At 34.1% G+C, this 14,427-nt stretch overlaps 1 pseudogene; it reads left to right on the top strand.

The window, feature by feature from the left end:
• Positions 1–443: 443 nt before the first annotated feature.
• The window catches only part of LOC149171698 (uncharacterized), a 37,937-nt pseudogene continuing 23,953 nt past the window's right edge, over positions 444–14,427 (top strand).

Genomic DNA, 14,427 nt, shown 5'->3' with positions numbered 1-14,427 from the left:
AGTTACGGTGATTGTACCCTGGTTGCTTGCCTGATGGACATCTGTCCCTCCTCGGGATTCTACGAACCCGCCTTGGTTTGGGGTTTTACACCTTCGCGCTCATTTGGTTCTCGTTGTTTCTCCCGGTCATTTGCTCTGCGAGCTCTCGGCGATCCCTTGCAGCTTCTGTGGTTTTCTTTGTATTTTCCTGAGGCTTGTCCGCCTGGTTTACTGAGTTATGTGCTCCTAGTTGCCTTCTCGGTCTCCGTCGTTTGGGACTCGGCCTGGAATTCTTTTGTTCACCCGGTGATTCGTTGAAACCCTGGTAAGGTTTGCGTTATTATATTTTTCTGTGTGTATGTTCTCTGTCACTGTGCGTTTTGGAATCTGCCCTAGTGGGTCTCTGCCTCTGTGCGTCTTTTATCGGTTGCTGTCTGTGTTTCACGAGGGTTTACAGTTAATTGATGGCTGCATGGTTCTTGGTGACATCCTCTTCAGCGCTGGTTCGTTCCCTCACAAATTCGACAGGGTTATGGTGGCGTTCTCTGTTGATTCCTTCGCCAACTCGCCTGGTAAGTCACTATTCCATGCTAGACATTTACACCCCTCTTCTTCCTGAGTCTAATATCTTGGCTCCTTTGTGAGCAGGAGGGTCTTTCGAGGTGAAGATGCGACTATGGCTTGCCTGTCAGGTAACAATACACTATTTTTATTCAGTCATTCCACTTCAGTTCTCTGGATTTATCTCTTGGAACCTAATCTCGTTCTGTTTGTCTTCTTACAGGTGGAGCCGCTCGATGGTCTCGGTGCTTGGACTTTCAGCTGTCCCGAACAAAATACGGGTAGCGTCGCTCTGTTCGTTGTGGTTTGCTTGTCTTGGTTTTTACGACTTGTAGGGTTGGTCTGTTCTTGTTGGCCTTGAGCCGCTATCTGTTCTCGGTTCTCTGGTTATTAGGCTTTGTCATTGATTATGGAAACGAGTTAGGGTCTTATGGGGTTGGCTTCTGTCTGTAGTTGGTTTAGTCCCCACGTCTGCGAACTGGGTTCGGTCTTTTACTTTTGAACAAAAATGTGAACATATAATGGACTTTGGATGACTGTATTTTGTAACCCTATGAATTCTGTGCTGGAATAAATTTGGATTGAGTAAATTCACATACCTGTTATGGTTATGTAATGCCTGATTATTTTGGTTGTGCTGCTTGTAACTGGACGCTGTTACCTTTCGTCCGACTTGACTATCTTCTTCTTCTGGTTCAGAACCTGTAGCAGTATATTGACAGTATTCACATGATAAAATAATGACAAATGTTACACAGCATTGAGGACGCTGTAGGATTGTGTGTGCACAGAACAATAATTATATTTCTTTCTCTGTTAATTTCTTACACAGTCGAACCCTGTAATGTGCCTGTTTCCCTCCTTTAATAGCACTATTTTCAAACGGTTTTAACTGCTGTTGGTTTGTTTGGTTGGTTACATCAGTTGTTCCTTATGTGGAACTTTTCATAGTTGGCTAGTACATTTTCTTTTCATGCTTTTACAACAGTAATATAACTGTCTGGAAACAACGACTTTAACTAATTACTACTGCTCCTAATTAAAAGTCATTACATTAATCTTAGGCAACTTTAATAAAAAAAAGTAAAATAAAAAAAACAAATATACTATCCATCCAGCGAACTGTTTTCTCCGTCCTCTTCAGAAACCATGTCAACCTTGCTTCTGTCTTTGCCCTGTCAGCCAGATGCTCCTGCATCACCTAGGCACAAACACAGGAGCTATAAACCCAACCTGATAATTAGTCTTCATAGACACCTTAAGAATGAATTTCCACCAGTGAACCCCAATTCTACTCACCCAGCAATGGATCTCAGGAATCCAAAGAAAACCCAGAGAGATAAGAGGACCCAAAAGATAGTCTTCTAATGGGAGACTCAAACACCTTCCTAAGCACAAAAAACAACTAGGAAGAGAGCTAACAAATAACACAAGAATGAGTCCTAAGGTCATCCCAATTACGATGTAGAAGTCACATGAGCCTCTGAAAAAATGAGAAAACATGCGAAGGGAGAGGAACTTAGAGATTTTGAGAGTCAGACTCAATGGAGGAGATGATGACAATAGAATCTCCACCATTCCAAAACTAGCAAAAAGTGAGAGAAACTCGTTCGACAACCAGAGCTTAGGCCACGAGGAGCTAGCCACCAAACTATCACATCATAATGGCACTCCTGAAACTAGATAGGCACCATAAACCTACCACCCTTTCCCACTCTCAATCGCAAAGACAAGAAATGAAACATCACATGCAACACCTTAATCTTCACCTTACAACATATATTATGGGAGGATAGGATGAATATCCTCCATATCATCCGCCAAATGTTATCCTTCATGGCACATGCATGAGACTTCCATCGATGTTCATCACCCCACACCTCACAACATACATTATGGGAGGACGGGATGAATATCCTCCATATTGTCCGCCGAATGTTATCCTTCATGGCACATGCATCAGACTTCCATCGATGTCATCACCTCATCCGGGATAATAATAATAAAATTTTAATATATAAAATTAATTAAATTTTTCTAACACATGGTATGGTATGTATTTTATAGAATGAATGGCAATATAATCCTACTTTAAGTTTTCTTCCACTTTCATAGTTGTGTTAAAATATTTCATTTTTTTATGGAAATATTTTTTATTTTATTAATTGAAAAAAATAATACCAAATAAATAACTCAAATAAAATATTAGTATTTCAATTTATATTTCCATTCATTTCTAAATTAAAAAGACAAAAAATTATATATATATTTTGTGTTTTGAAGTGCATTTTATAACCAAAAATAAAGAAAATGTGTAATTATTTGAATGCTTAATCTAGAGTTAACACATATTTTAAAATAAAAATAAAATATTTTTTCAAATAAAAAAATATTGATCATAATAAAATAAACAAAAATGAATATACATATTTGCCAATTTTAAGTATAAGCATTATACAATATCAATAATCCTAGTTTCAGAGTGGTGGTTATATTATAACAAATTTTAAAAAGAGATATACTCTCATTCACTCATAAATAAAATATTCTAATATCTATATTAAATAAAATATTTCAATATCATATATATATATATATCTATATATATATATATATATATATATATATATATATATATATATATATATATATAAAAGATGAGTTGAAAAGATAAATAAAAACATATATAAAGATACATTATGGTTGAAATATTTTAAATAGTCTCAATATTATATGTTTTGTTGTTTTTAGATATATTCAATTTTGTTTAAAATTAGTGAAGCCTCACGAGAATTACAAGTTTAAGTTGTCTAAGTTGTGCGATCTACACAATCCAAAAGTCACCAAAATTTTCAAAAAAAAAAATCATTTATACATTAAAAAAATACATTTTAAATAATGAAAAAATACATTTTAAATAATGAAACTATTAAATTTAGAAAAACATCAATTCTATTAAATTATATTTTCTTCAAATTTAACACTTAAAAAATTGTGCACCTCTGCATAAACATTTAATTACACTAAATTTATAATACTATTACATTATTTAAAGTACCAAATATTAAAATAAATAAAACATAACATCAATATCAATATCAAGTGAATGGACTTCAATTTATTAATATCAATATTAATTTATTAACATTAATTTTTTTAGACACCCCCAGAGAAATATCGCAACATCTTGAATAACCTGACTATCGACTTATCAAAATTTATAGAGATTACACAACCCTGGGCAGTCTCTCGGTCGACTCATCACCTCTTTTGGAATGTAAAGTTTAGTCTTGTGAGAGCTTGAGCTTTCACGGTAAAGAACATCGAATTACCTATAATTAACTCCTATATGTATAGGAGTTATTATTAAACAGTGATTATTAAACTTAGTATATGTTTATTTTAATTAGAGGCAAGTGTTAATAGGATTAAATTTTTAAGTGTAATTTTTTTCCCTCGAGTGTTAATTTTGAAAAAAAAATTATACTTTAAAATATGATTTTTTTTTAGAATCAAACTGCATTTTTGTATGTATAAATAGATTCAATGCTTTGAAAATCACATTGAACAGTGGGATTACGTAAACTGCACAAGTATAGTTGAAACCACTTTTTGCTATATAAAAAACAAAATTGATAAAAAAATAAATCTGAAAAAAGAAAAGACAAAAATATTTTAACCAAAAGAATTTATTTTTTCAATTACTTTATATAATATATACATAGTTTTTCTTAACCATATATAATATGTACATAGATTACATCTAGATATTTCTCTTAATGGGAATATTGAAATATATTATTGATGACCACTATTGTCCATATAAAAATAAACTTATTAATATATGTGATATTCCCTCGTAACTTTTATATATATATATGATAAATAAATATATATATATATATATATATATATACTACGATAATTTAGTATTTCTTAAGTTACGGGGGATATCACATATATTGATAAATGAACATTTTAATATGGACAAGAGTGGTTATGCATAGGAATATACATGTGGATATATATATTATGTTTAATTTATTTTATTTAAATACTTATGCATGGACCATTAAAAAATTTATGTGGGGAAGCAATGCTAGAGTAACACACATGCCAGGTAGTTCAGAAAATTATCTTCCAAAACTTCTCCTTGGAAATAAAATTTACAAAAAGCGAATAGGGTAGAGAAGTACTTGAGGTGGAGGAGATGAAAAGAGACTACAAGGTTTGTGTTAAGTATTGTTGCATTCAAACTCTAGAGATGGTTTGCCACCGGAGTCTATATGATATGGAATACTCATATTATAACCTTGGCTAACTCTGGTTGGGATTGGATAGTCACAGGGGAAAATATCAAATTGGTTATTGTTCAGAAAACTACTCTGGGAATGGAGTAAGCTCGGAGGGATATTTAGTTTTGAGGACTGAGCTCATTGGTTGGTAGGAGTGTTGTCTTTCTAGTGGCATTTGTGTGGTCCACATCCATAATTCAAAGGAAGAAAATAAGTACTACAGTGGTTTATCTATTTGGAATTTAAAAAAATGAATTAACTATTAAATTATGCATTTTGTAGAGTAAATATGTTGTTTCTGAATATGAATTATTCATACACTAAATATTTTGGTAATGTGTTATAGCATGTTGTTTATGAAATCAAATGAGAAAAAAAATGGAAGGGGTTATCTGAATGTACAGGTTTTGGAAATGAGGTGAAAATAATGAACGAAATTCGGGTTATATTTTAGGTCGCAATAAAAGGAGTCAACAACCAAGCTTCAGTCCCTAAAGTTAGAATAATATTAATATACATGCATAAAGAGTTAAAATGAAGACAACCTTGTTAAGAAACCATGAAAAGAAAATAAAGAAAGGACATTATTTTCCAACGAGTGTTGAACTGGAACTAATGTTCTTTTTCATATTTGGTCCTGAAAGGAACACAGAATTCGATTCTGAGGCCAAGATGAGTATCGGTATCCGGGGAATCGGTCCCTCAGTCTTGAGGATGATTTCACCATTACATAGAAAAATTAACAGATAAATACAACTATAAAACAACTATGTTCACCGGTAACCTAAGAATTATAAACATTATGAAACAATAGAAAATAGTTGTTATAAACTCAATCCACATATAAATTTCATAACCCAAAATGGAATAAAGAGAGAGCGGTACATGATATCAAATCATAAGTGCACTACGCCAAGAACTGAATAAGTATTAACTTATGATGTCGTAAACAAAAGAGTATATATGAAAAATATAAATAAGTTATTGGTCAAAGGTGAAAAACCAGTCACCATGTTGCAAGAAATAAAATTACAAACAATTATTTAGCCAAAAGGAGAGGGGTTGTATCACGACCTCTGCACTGACACTTATACAAAGTCTCTCAATAAAATCTCGGTAAATTATAATACACTCCATGTTCATAAAACCCTAGGAGAAATCTATTAAACCCTAGCTCGCACGAGATGCAAGAATAAAACTGCATTCTGTTAGGCATAATCAAGGAAATCTATATTAAAACAGAAGAGCCAAACGACACCAACAGCTAGTGGGAAAAGTAAAAAGAAATGGAAATCAATTCTAGAAGGAACATGTGGGGGTGAATATTGATTCTATAAGTGAAGATTAAGAACCCTCTCCCTTATCGTTACGTGTGTAGAGAAAAAGGGCTGGATTACCAGGTTGAAATAGAAACCAGGGTCACAATGGAAAACATGGAATAACATACGGTCATCGATAAGATGTTTACCTGAAGAAAGTTTCTCCTCCATATTAATGGTAACTATGAAAAAAAAGGGCGAAGGGCGGGGGCCGAAGGGCGGGGCCGGCGCTTCCACTTGTTAAATCATTGTTCAAACCCTAAATAAGTGTAAACGAATATATGTTTTGTAGTTTATTAGCTCCAAAAACACTCAGAACCAAGAGAGTTCACAGAGGCATGGATTTGGAAACCTTCGAAAAACCTCCCTTGTACCATAGCTAAAAATTAAATAGTCCAGAGGGTAACTCAACAGGCAATGCGTAGGGACGTGAAAAAATGAAAACTATCCCGCAACAAAAAGAAAATGAAATAATTCCATACCTTCTAGAACAAGGCAAGGTGATTAGTTGAGCGGTTTCGTGGAAATATTCTCCAGAGTTGAAGAGCTAGGTGCGACAAAGGGAAAGGTGAGAAGGATTGATTCACTAGTAGAAAATTTGAAATTATTGACTAGGTTACTAGAAATTTCCAAGTGAAATACTATCAAAAATAAGAAATGTTATGTGACATCCGTGGTGAAAATTCCATGTCATAAAAGTTAATGAAGGAAAAATAATAACCACAGTTGATGCAACACTTATCCCAAGCTAAATTTTGGGCAAGAAATCCTAGTGTGGGTGTTCATTGATTTATTATGGCTAAAGAAATTGGAAAATGCAATGGCCAAGGCTTCAAAAAGGAAAAATGGAATTTTTAGCACATTTATTTATGAAAATAATGGAAATTATGAGAAAAGGATGGTGAAAGGTCACATATTGCATGTGAGGAGGAAAATGAAGGAAAATAATGGAAAATGAAGAAAATATAAGCGTAATTGATAAAAAGTATTCTAAGGATCAGTTGGTACCTTTTGTTAGCTTAGTTTTGGAGCTCTTTCATTATTCTTTCCCTCTCTCACTCTCTCTCACTCTTTGACACTTAGATTTTTCGTGGAGCACTTTGGCATTGGATCAAGAAATGAAAAGAAGACAAGAGGAAGGAAGGAGCAAGTAAGGAAGAGCAGGATCAAGAAGTTACATCAAGATTATTTGGAGGTATCGATTTATATTTGTGTTTTCCTTGCTAGATTTTTCATGGATGGTATTGCATGTGGTTCTTTGTTGTCATGGCATGGGTTTTTCCACGTGTGACATTTTTTTCAGCCTAGCCTTCACTAGTCAAAATGAGATATTACTAACTATTCGACTAAGAAAATTAGTCACCACAATTATTTCGAGTGAATTACTACTAAATTTTACTAATTTTAAGTGACCGAACCAAAAATTACTAACCTAAACGAATAATTTATTGTAGGGATAAAATATATGACTAAATATTAAGTGGCTCAACTAAAAACAACTAACTTAAATGACTAATTTAGTCTAGGACTAAAATATATGAATAGATAATAAGTGACAAAATTAAAAATGATTAACATAAATTAAAAATGATTAACACTTTACTTGTAAGGACACAATATCATATTTTTACTTTTTCATGTTGGATTTCAGATATCTAGGTAACATATCTATGGCATAGTAAACATTCTTAAGCTTCATATGAGTACATGAATGCATGAAACAGCTTGGTATTTAAGCTCTTTAATTATAATTGTGAAAAGAGTTTAAAAATTTGCATCATTGTCAAATTTTGTTCTTGATACATTTATTTCTTACATTTTTTGAACACATTTGACATTTTAACCACACCCTTATGCAAATCAATGCATGGGAACGTGAAATGACTTGGTTCATAAGGCTAACAATTCATTATTTTTAAGATTGTCCTGATGGTTTAATTGCTTGCGTTTTTGTAGATGTATGATCACTTTCTAATTTGAAATGCCGCATCCTAACACACATGACAAGATAGTGATCAAAGCCCAATGGTGCCACTATTGGTGAACTTAGCACACAATTCTTAAATATTTAATGTTGACATATATAATTTCTTATTGTTTAGGGGTGCTTTAAAACTTACATTGGTCTCTAGTCTTAATGTAAGTTTGTTCTAAATACATAGTGGTTAATTTTCGCACATGCTAATGTTATCTCTCATGGTTCATTAGTTGTAATTACACACTTTGTAATGTTACAAATACATCGTTTGGGTCACAATTCTATGGTTAAAAACTACACAAATATAAATGGTGATAAATGGATGATATTTGAATGTTTCAAATGTGTAAGTGGTCCACATACAAATTTTTTGTCTTCATTGAAGTTATTAACAATGAAAAGTTTGAATATTTCCTTTATTTATCATCACAAACACGAAACCCTTTATCGTCCCAAACATAGTTAACACTAGTCTATGATCTGTTAATTATGAAATTTTATCTTGATGATGATAACAAAATCTCAATCTCCAATGCTCTTGAATATGATGAATGAATGATATAATGCCTTGTATGGAAACAATTTACGACTCGTTTTCTATTTGTATCGTTCCATCGCATATATGCTTCACTATCATATCATGTTATATGGTTGAGCAAGTTTTATCTTTCATTTTTCAGGTATAATTTCGTTGTATAAATAAGCATAGTTGTCAAATCAAAATCATTAAAAAAAAATCATAATTCATGGTTTGTTTGACTATTCACACACTAATCCCTAGCCTTTTACTTTGAGAGTGAGTAATGTCGGATCACTAGTCTTCGTTAAGGAACTTCCCTTCATACTCAACACCCTAGCTTAGCTTGATATTTTAGGATTCCCCCTTTGACAAGTATATCCTCCAGTGTAGTCTAAAGAGTGACATAAATCCACCAAGGCGACATTGGGTGGCTTGCTTGAGAGTTTCATTTTATGCATTCTAGGTGGGGTTAAGATTTTTTTTTTTCTATGAGAGTGTTTGAGTGGCGACGCAATTTAGAAAATGCTTACAAGAAAATTAGTTTCCCTTATTTTCATCACCTAAATTACCTCCAATAAAATAATATACTTTTAATAACATCTAATTTTGATAAATATTTAGTTTAATAAAATAAATAAAATAAGATTATTATTTTTATTGTTATTTTTTGTATATGGTAGAATAGGCAACTATATTGAGCTAGTACTTGCATGAGAAAGGATTGATTCTAGCCACTACCAGATTCACCTCCAAATGTACCCACATTGCCTCACACGTGGCACACTGAGCTAATTGAAGTTTAAACCAATAACATCATAACAAATTCCTTAACAACCCATTTTTTCATCAACTGATCTACACCTTGGAGCAAACTAAATATAACTTACTCATCTACACCATGGGGCAAATTAGAAAAAGTTTTTAATAATAAAAAGTATAGCCATTTTATTTTATTTGAAAATCAATTTTAATATTTAATTTGAGGAAAGTTTGTAAAATAAAGTTTAATGTGAAAAGTGTTAAGTAAAATAAAATTCAGTGTAAAATGTTATGAAAATCATTTATTATAATTCACATGGCCTAACAAAGGAAAACTATTTAGGGTCAGGATGTGCCAATGTTGGCTGAAATAAAATTATTTTGCAAGTGAGATGAGTATAAATAAATATTTCACTAAAGTGTGAATCTAGCGGTTGGTGTAACTCGCTAGTCTGGAAATGTACGAGAGCGAGAACATGAGAGAGAGGAAACAGGGAATGGTAAAGAAGGCCAAAAGCAGTCAAAAGGTGTATTTATAGTAGGAGCGTAGGGTTTGAAAGCACAATTTTTCCAGTAAGTGTGCACCTTAAAACCCTTGCATGAACTGAAAGAAAGAATTTAAAGGTCTATTGTACATGTCGCTAGTGACGTCGATATCAATAGCCATGGACGAGGTGCCATCTAAGAAGGAGTAGCTCTGTAAGGCATTCTTGGAGCTTCCATCCCATTCTTCGGCCCTGGTAAACTTTACTGGAAAAGCACATGCAGAAGCACTTCAAAAGGCTCAATGAAGAAGAGAAGAAAAATGAGAAGGAGAAAATACAGTAGAAAAGAGCACTAGAAATGCTAATAAGAGCTTGAAGAAAAAATATGTTAGTGAAAAGAGCATTGGAAACCCTAATGATACCTCGGAGAAAAATTATGTTGCAGGAAAGAGCACTAAAAGCTCTAATAAGACTTTGCCTAAATTGAAGGAGGACATGAAGTCGTTCCTTGAGCTGAAATCTCCATGCGAGAATAGGGACATCAAGTGCTTCAAGGAATTCTTGGTCAATATCTACACTGAGCTCACAACGATTCGTAAAGAAGCCCCTGCAATGTTGAGATGTGTCACGGACCTGACCAAGCTAGTTTTACAGACCTATTGAAGCCTCGAAAATCGGGTCGACAACAAGGGGGATACCCACCTGGTCCAGACCTTGGTTGCAAGCTCCTTATCCGTTTGGTATAGCGGGTCTGACTGGGGATAATGGGACCAGTTTCCCAATCTAAGGGTGTGTGTGTGTGCAGAGTTGGATGATGCTGATCTAAGAGTACTTAAAGCTAATTTAATTCAGACTTTTAAACTAACTCTATGCTATTGTAATCTAATGAGAAACAACACATCTAATCTATGTTAACCCGGGTGTATTTCTTCTATTATGCGATCTAAAGAGATTTCAAACAATAACTGGTAATAAAGATCATTCAGATATCATAAGAATAGAAATCAATTAAGATAAACCACTTTGCATAAAAAGTTAGGCAAAACAGTTGTGAAAAGCATATCGCATAATAAGTTATTCATATATCAAACATAAATGAATGACTCCACCGTACAAAAGTGCCAAATGGTAACTCACACATTCATGCAATAACATATAAACAACTAAAAACTGTATATCACTTTAAGAATATAAACAAAAATGGTCAACAGATAAAAGTACCATTTATGACTGGTTCCACTCATAAGCTTCAAGCAACAATGATTTATCTCTCCTTGCTCTAACATCTACTAAGAGTACAGAAGTGCAACATCAGTAGCAGATATCAAATGCAAACATTAATAAACCTTGATCCATCCATTCATCAAAACCCCCTCCGAGGGTGCAAAAGTGCATGTTCTGAGGACAAGTTTTTTGACAAATTTCTGGACCCTTCTCCTAATGCCTGAGAAGGGTTTAAATACTGCTAACTAATTAACTTAATTACATAAATTTAGGATACGGTTTTAAATGACCGCCCTTCTGCTAAAGAAAAACTATTTCTAAAAATTGAATCTAATTCCTAACCATTTCTGTATTTGCTCCTTAGTGTTGCAAGCATGCAACATTCGCCTGGGAAGAGTCGGCTGGTCGCCTTCTGCTTTCGTTTGAACTATGAAAATAGAAATAACAAGCGCTGCCACCACTTTCTGGTAAACTAGGAGATATTTTTGAGAATCTTCCTCTGGCTGGGTGTATTCACTGCGTGTATACTTGGTAATAACCCAAATTTCTCTCAAATTGATTCTGCTTTTGCTATTTCGGTTTCCGACCTTGTGAATGACTGAATAAGTTAGGGACTTTGCTCTCTGAACAATTTTCTGCATCGAAAACTGCCTCCGTTCTTTGTTCCGGGCTTTTCTGGTGCGTTTCCTTCTTTAGCGCCTTTTTTCTTTTTGCTTTACCGGGCATAAGCTTCAGGATCTTTTGTAAACATGCTGCTTTTGTACGCTTTTGACTCCGGGTGTTGGATGGCCTATTGACATCAGCATCTGTTGAGTGATACTCTGGAATCTGTGGTCCTGTTGCATGCGGCATCCGTTTATGAAGGGATCTCTTCTCTGTTCTCCGAGCATTGATGCTTTACCCTTTTCCTTAGATGTTTCCTGCACATTGGTTCATGTTATTTCCTGTCTTACAGTTTACGCAAAGTAAAAGAGTAATGATAATAAAGATTGACATGAAAGCTTTAAGCTCTTATGAATGTATAAAATCATGACACCCATAGCGAAATGACTCTTCGAAAAACACAAAATTGTCCTTCTTGAATACTTTGACGTACATTCATTAATTTCTTTTAAGGCACGTGCCCAATTTTGGTTTACGGACAGCTTTCCTTGAATACTGCACCGTGGAAAATTTGCGATGGGTGATTTCTGCGACTCGCATTGCAGCATCGCGGATCGCGTCGTCAAGGTGTGTCATCGCAGAAATTCATGATCGCATTTATCGCAAATCGCATTTATCGCAGATCGCAGCATCGCAGATCGCAGATCGCGGATCGTAGATCGCGCTTAGTCATTCAATCATTGTGTGCTGCTTACGCGATATTGCGATATGCGACGTCGCATATCGACCGTCGGAGATTTCTTAAGATTTTTCTTTTAAGAGTGCTTCATAATGTATGCGATGCGATGACTTTCGTGTCACTTCTTCACAGTTTATTATGCTCATAGGAAAACGTTTCATTCTCTTCTCGCGATGCGATACAGCTTTAAGGAGTTGAATACAAATATTTTCATAAAATGTTTTTTGGATTTTTTATTAAGGGTCTCCATTTGCTTGGTGTTATTGCTAATACCAAACAAAAAGGGGGGTTGTTGGTGGGCACAACAATGGCGATTCACTGGGAAGAACCAGTTATCTCTGCTTTTCTATTGAATTTTAACTTCCAAAGCAGAAAAATTTTCATAAGTCTAAATTTTGTTATGGACAGATAGAGTACATTATGCCTTATCCTATCAATGATATTTTGTTTCAACCTTTTTCTACTCCAATTGTTTGCTTCCTCAGGCTTTGTTCTTGTATTTACATCAGCCATTACTTGGTCTTTTAAAGGTAAAATAAGGTCTTCTCTGTGTGCTGGCTTTTAAAATATGCTCATTTGTCGTAGGTAGAGCCTCTGTTGCCAGCAGGCGTCCATAGCCTCGATAGGGTTACCTGTTACCCATCAATGATCCTTTATCCTGCTTAAGGCTATTTACAACATTTCAGAGAAAAACCCATTTTGACACTTTTTCCTTTTTTATTCTCTAAAGAACAATGTCTTCGTTTGGTGGCCAAATTATGACACAGTCATTCACTTGATTTACACTTTTATTGAACAAGCTGGCTCGTGATGAGACCCCTTGTCTTTTGATTGCAACAATCTTGAGTCGTTGCCCTGTTTTGGTGGACAGTATTGGAAAAGTCAACAAGTTATAATATCTGTGATCATGATAAGCCGACTCGTGATGAGACCTCTTACTCTTTGAGATATAGTGTTTTCTCAGATTGTTCCTCTGAATTCTGCGATTTCCTTTAGCAGGGAGGAAGTCATTGTTTTTCCTTAAGAAAGCTCTGGACGACAATAATAGAGTTTGAAAACAGCAGTTTTACAGAGAATCTTTATTTTACTATTGATACCTTTCATTGTGCTGATATAAAACAATTTTTTGCCAAAGGTTGCTTTCATCAATTTTTTTTGAACTTGAAACTAGTATCATATCTAGGCTAAAGTTAACTCTATCTGTCAATAATAAAGATTAGATTTTTCGAAGAATTTTACTATTTGTACAAGCGAAAAAAAATCAAAATCTGATAGAGAATTGGTGTATTTTTTCGTGAACCCCTGTAGTAACCATCTACAACTGGTTTTATTTACAAGAAAGAAAAAGAAAAAAAAAACTAAAACTATCCTACAAAATAGAAGAATAATCTTCTATGGAAAATATATTTTAAGGATCTGTCCATTAACAGGCAAAGAATCCCTTCTACCTGCTAAATCTTGCAACACAAACGTTGATGGGCTTATGACTTCTACGATCTGAAAAGGACCAAGCCACATCTTCTGAAATTTTGTATGTTTGCCCTTTTCTTCATGAGCCTTATCCCATTTCAAAACTAGATCTCCCATCTGAAAATTTCTTCTGGTCATTATGCTTGAATCAAAAGAGGATTTTATTAGCACTTGGTGATGAGCATGGGTTTTCTTAGCTTGTTCTCGTCGTTCTTATAACTTAATTATTTCCATTTGTCTTAATTGTAAGGAGGAAGTAGATACTTCATCGATGTATTGTACTAAAGACGAGGAGGGGATCACTAAGTGAGTTGGAAGAACCACTTCCTTCCCATAAACTAAATTAAAGGGAGAAGTGTTGATTGAAGCTTTCTTCGTTATTCTATCTGCCCATAAAGCATTTACCAAAGTTTTGTGCCAATTCTTTTGGTTCTGGTCAACTGTTCTTTTAATAATCCTGATTAGGTTTTTATTTGTTGACTCAGCCAATCCATT

This window comes from Pinus tabuliformis, chromosome 4_2 (genome assembly GCF_031772625.1).
Source record: "Pinus tabuliformis cultivar Carrire ecotype Pingquan chromosome 4_2, CPIR1, whole genome shotgun sequence".
Classification (NCBI taxonomy): Eukaryota; Viridiplantae; Streptophyta; class Pinopsida; order Pinales; family Pinaceae; genus Pinus; species Pinus tabuliformis.
Note: the sequence above shows the minus strand (reverse complement) of the source record. Positions and strands in the feature narration are given on the sequence as shown.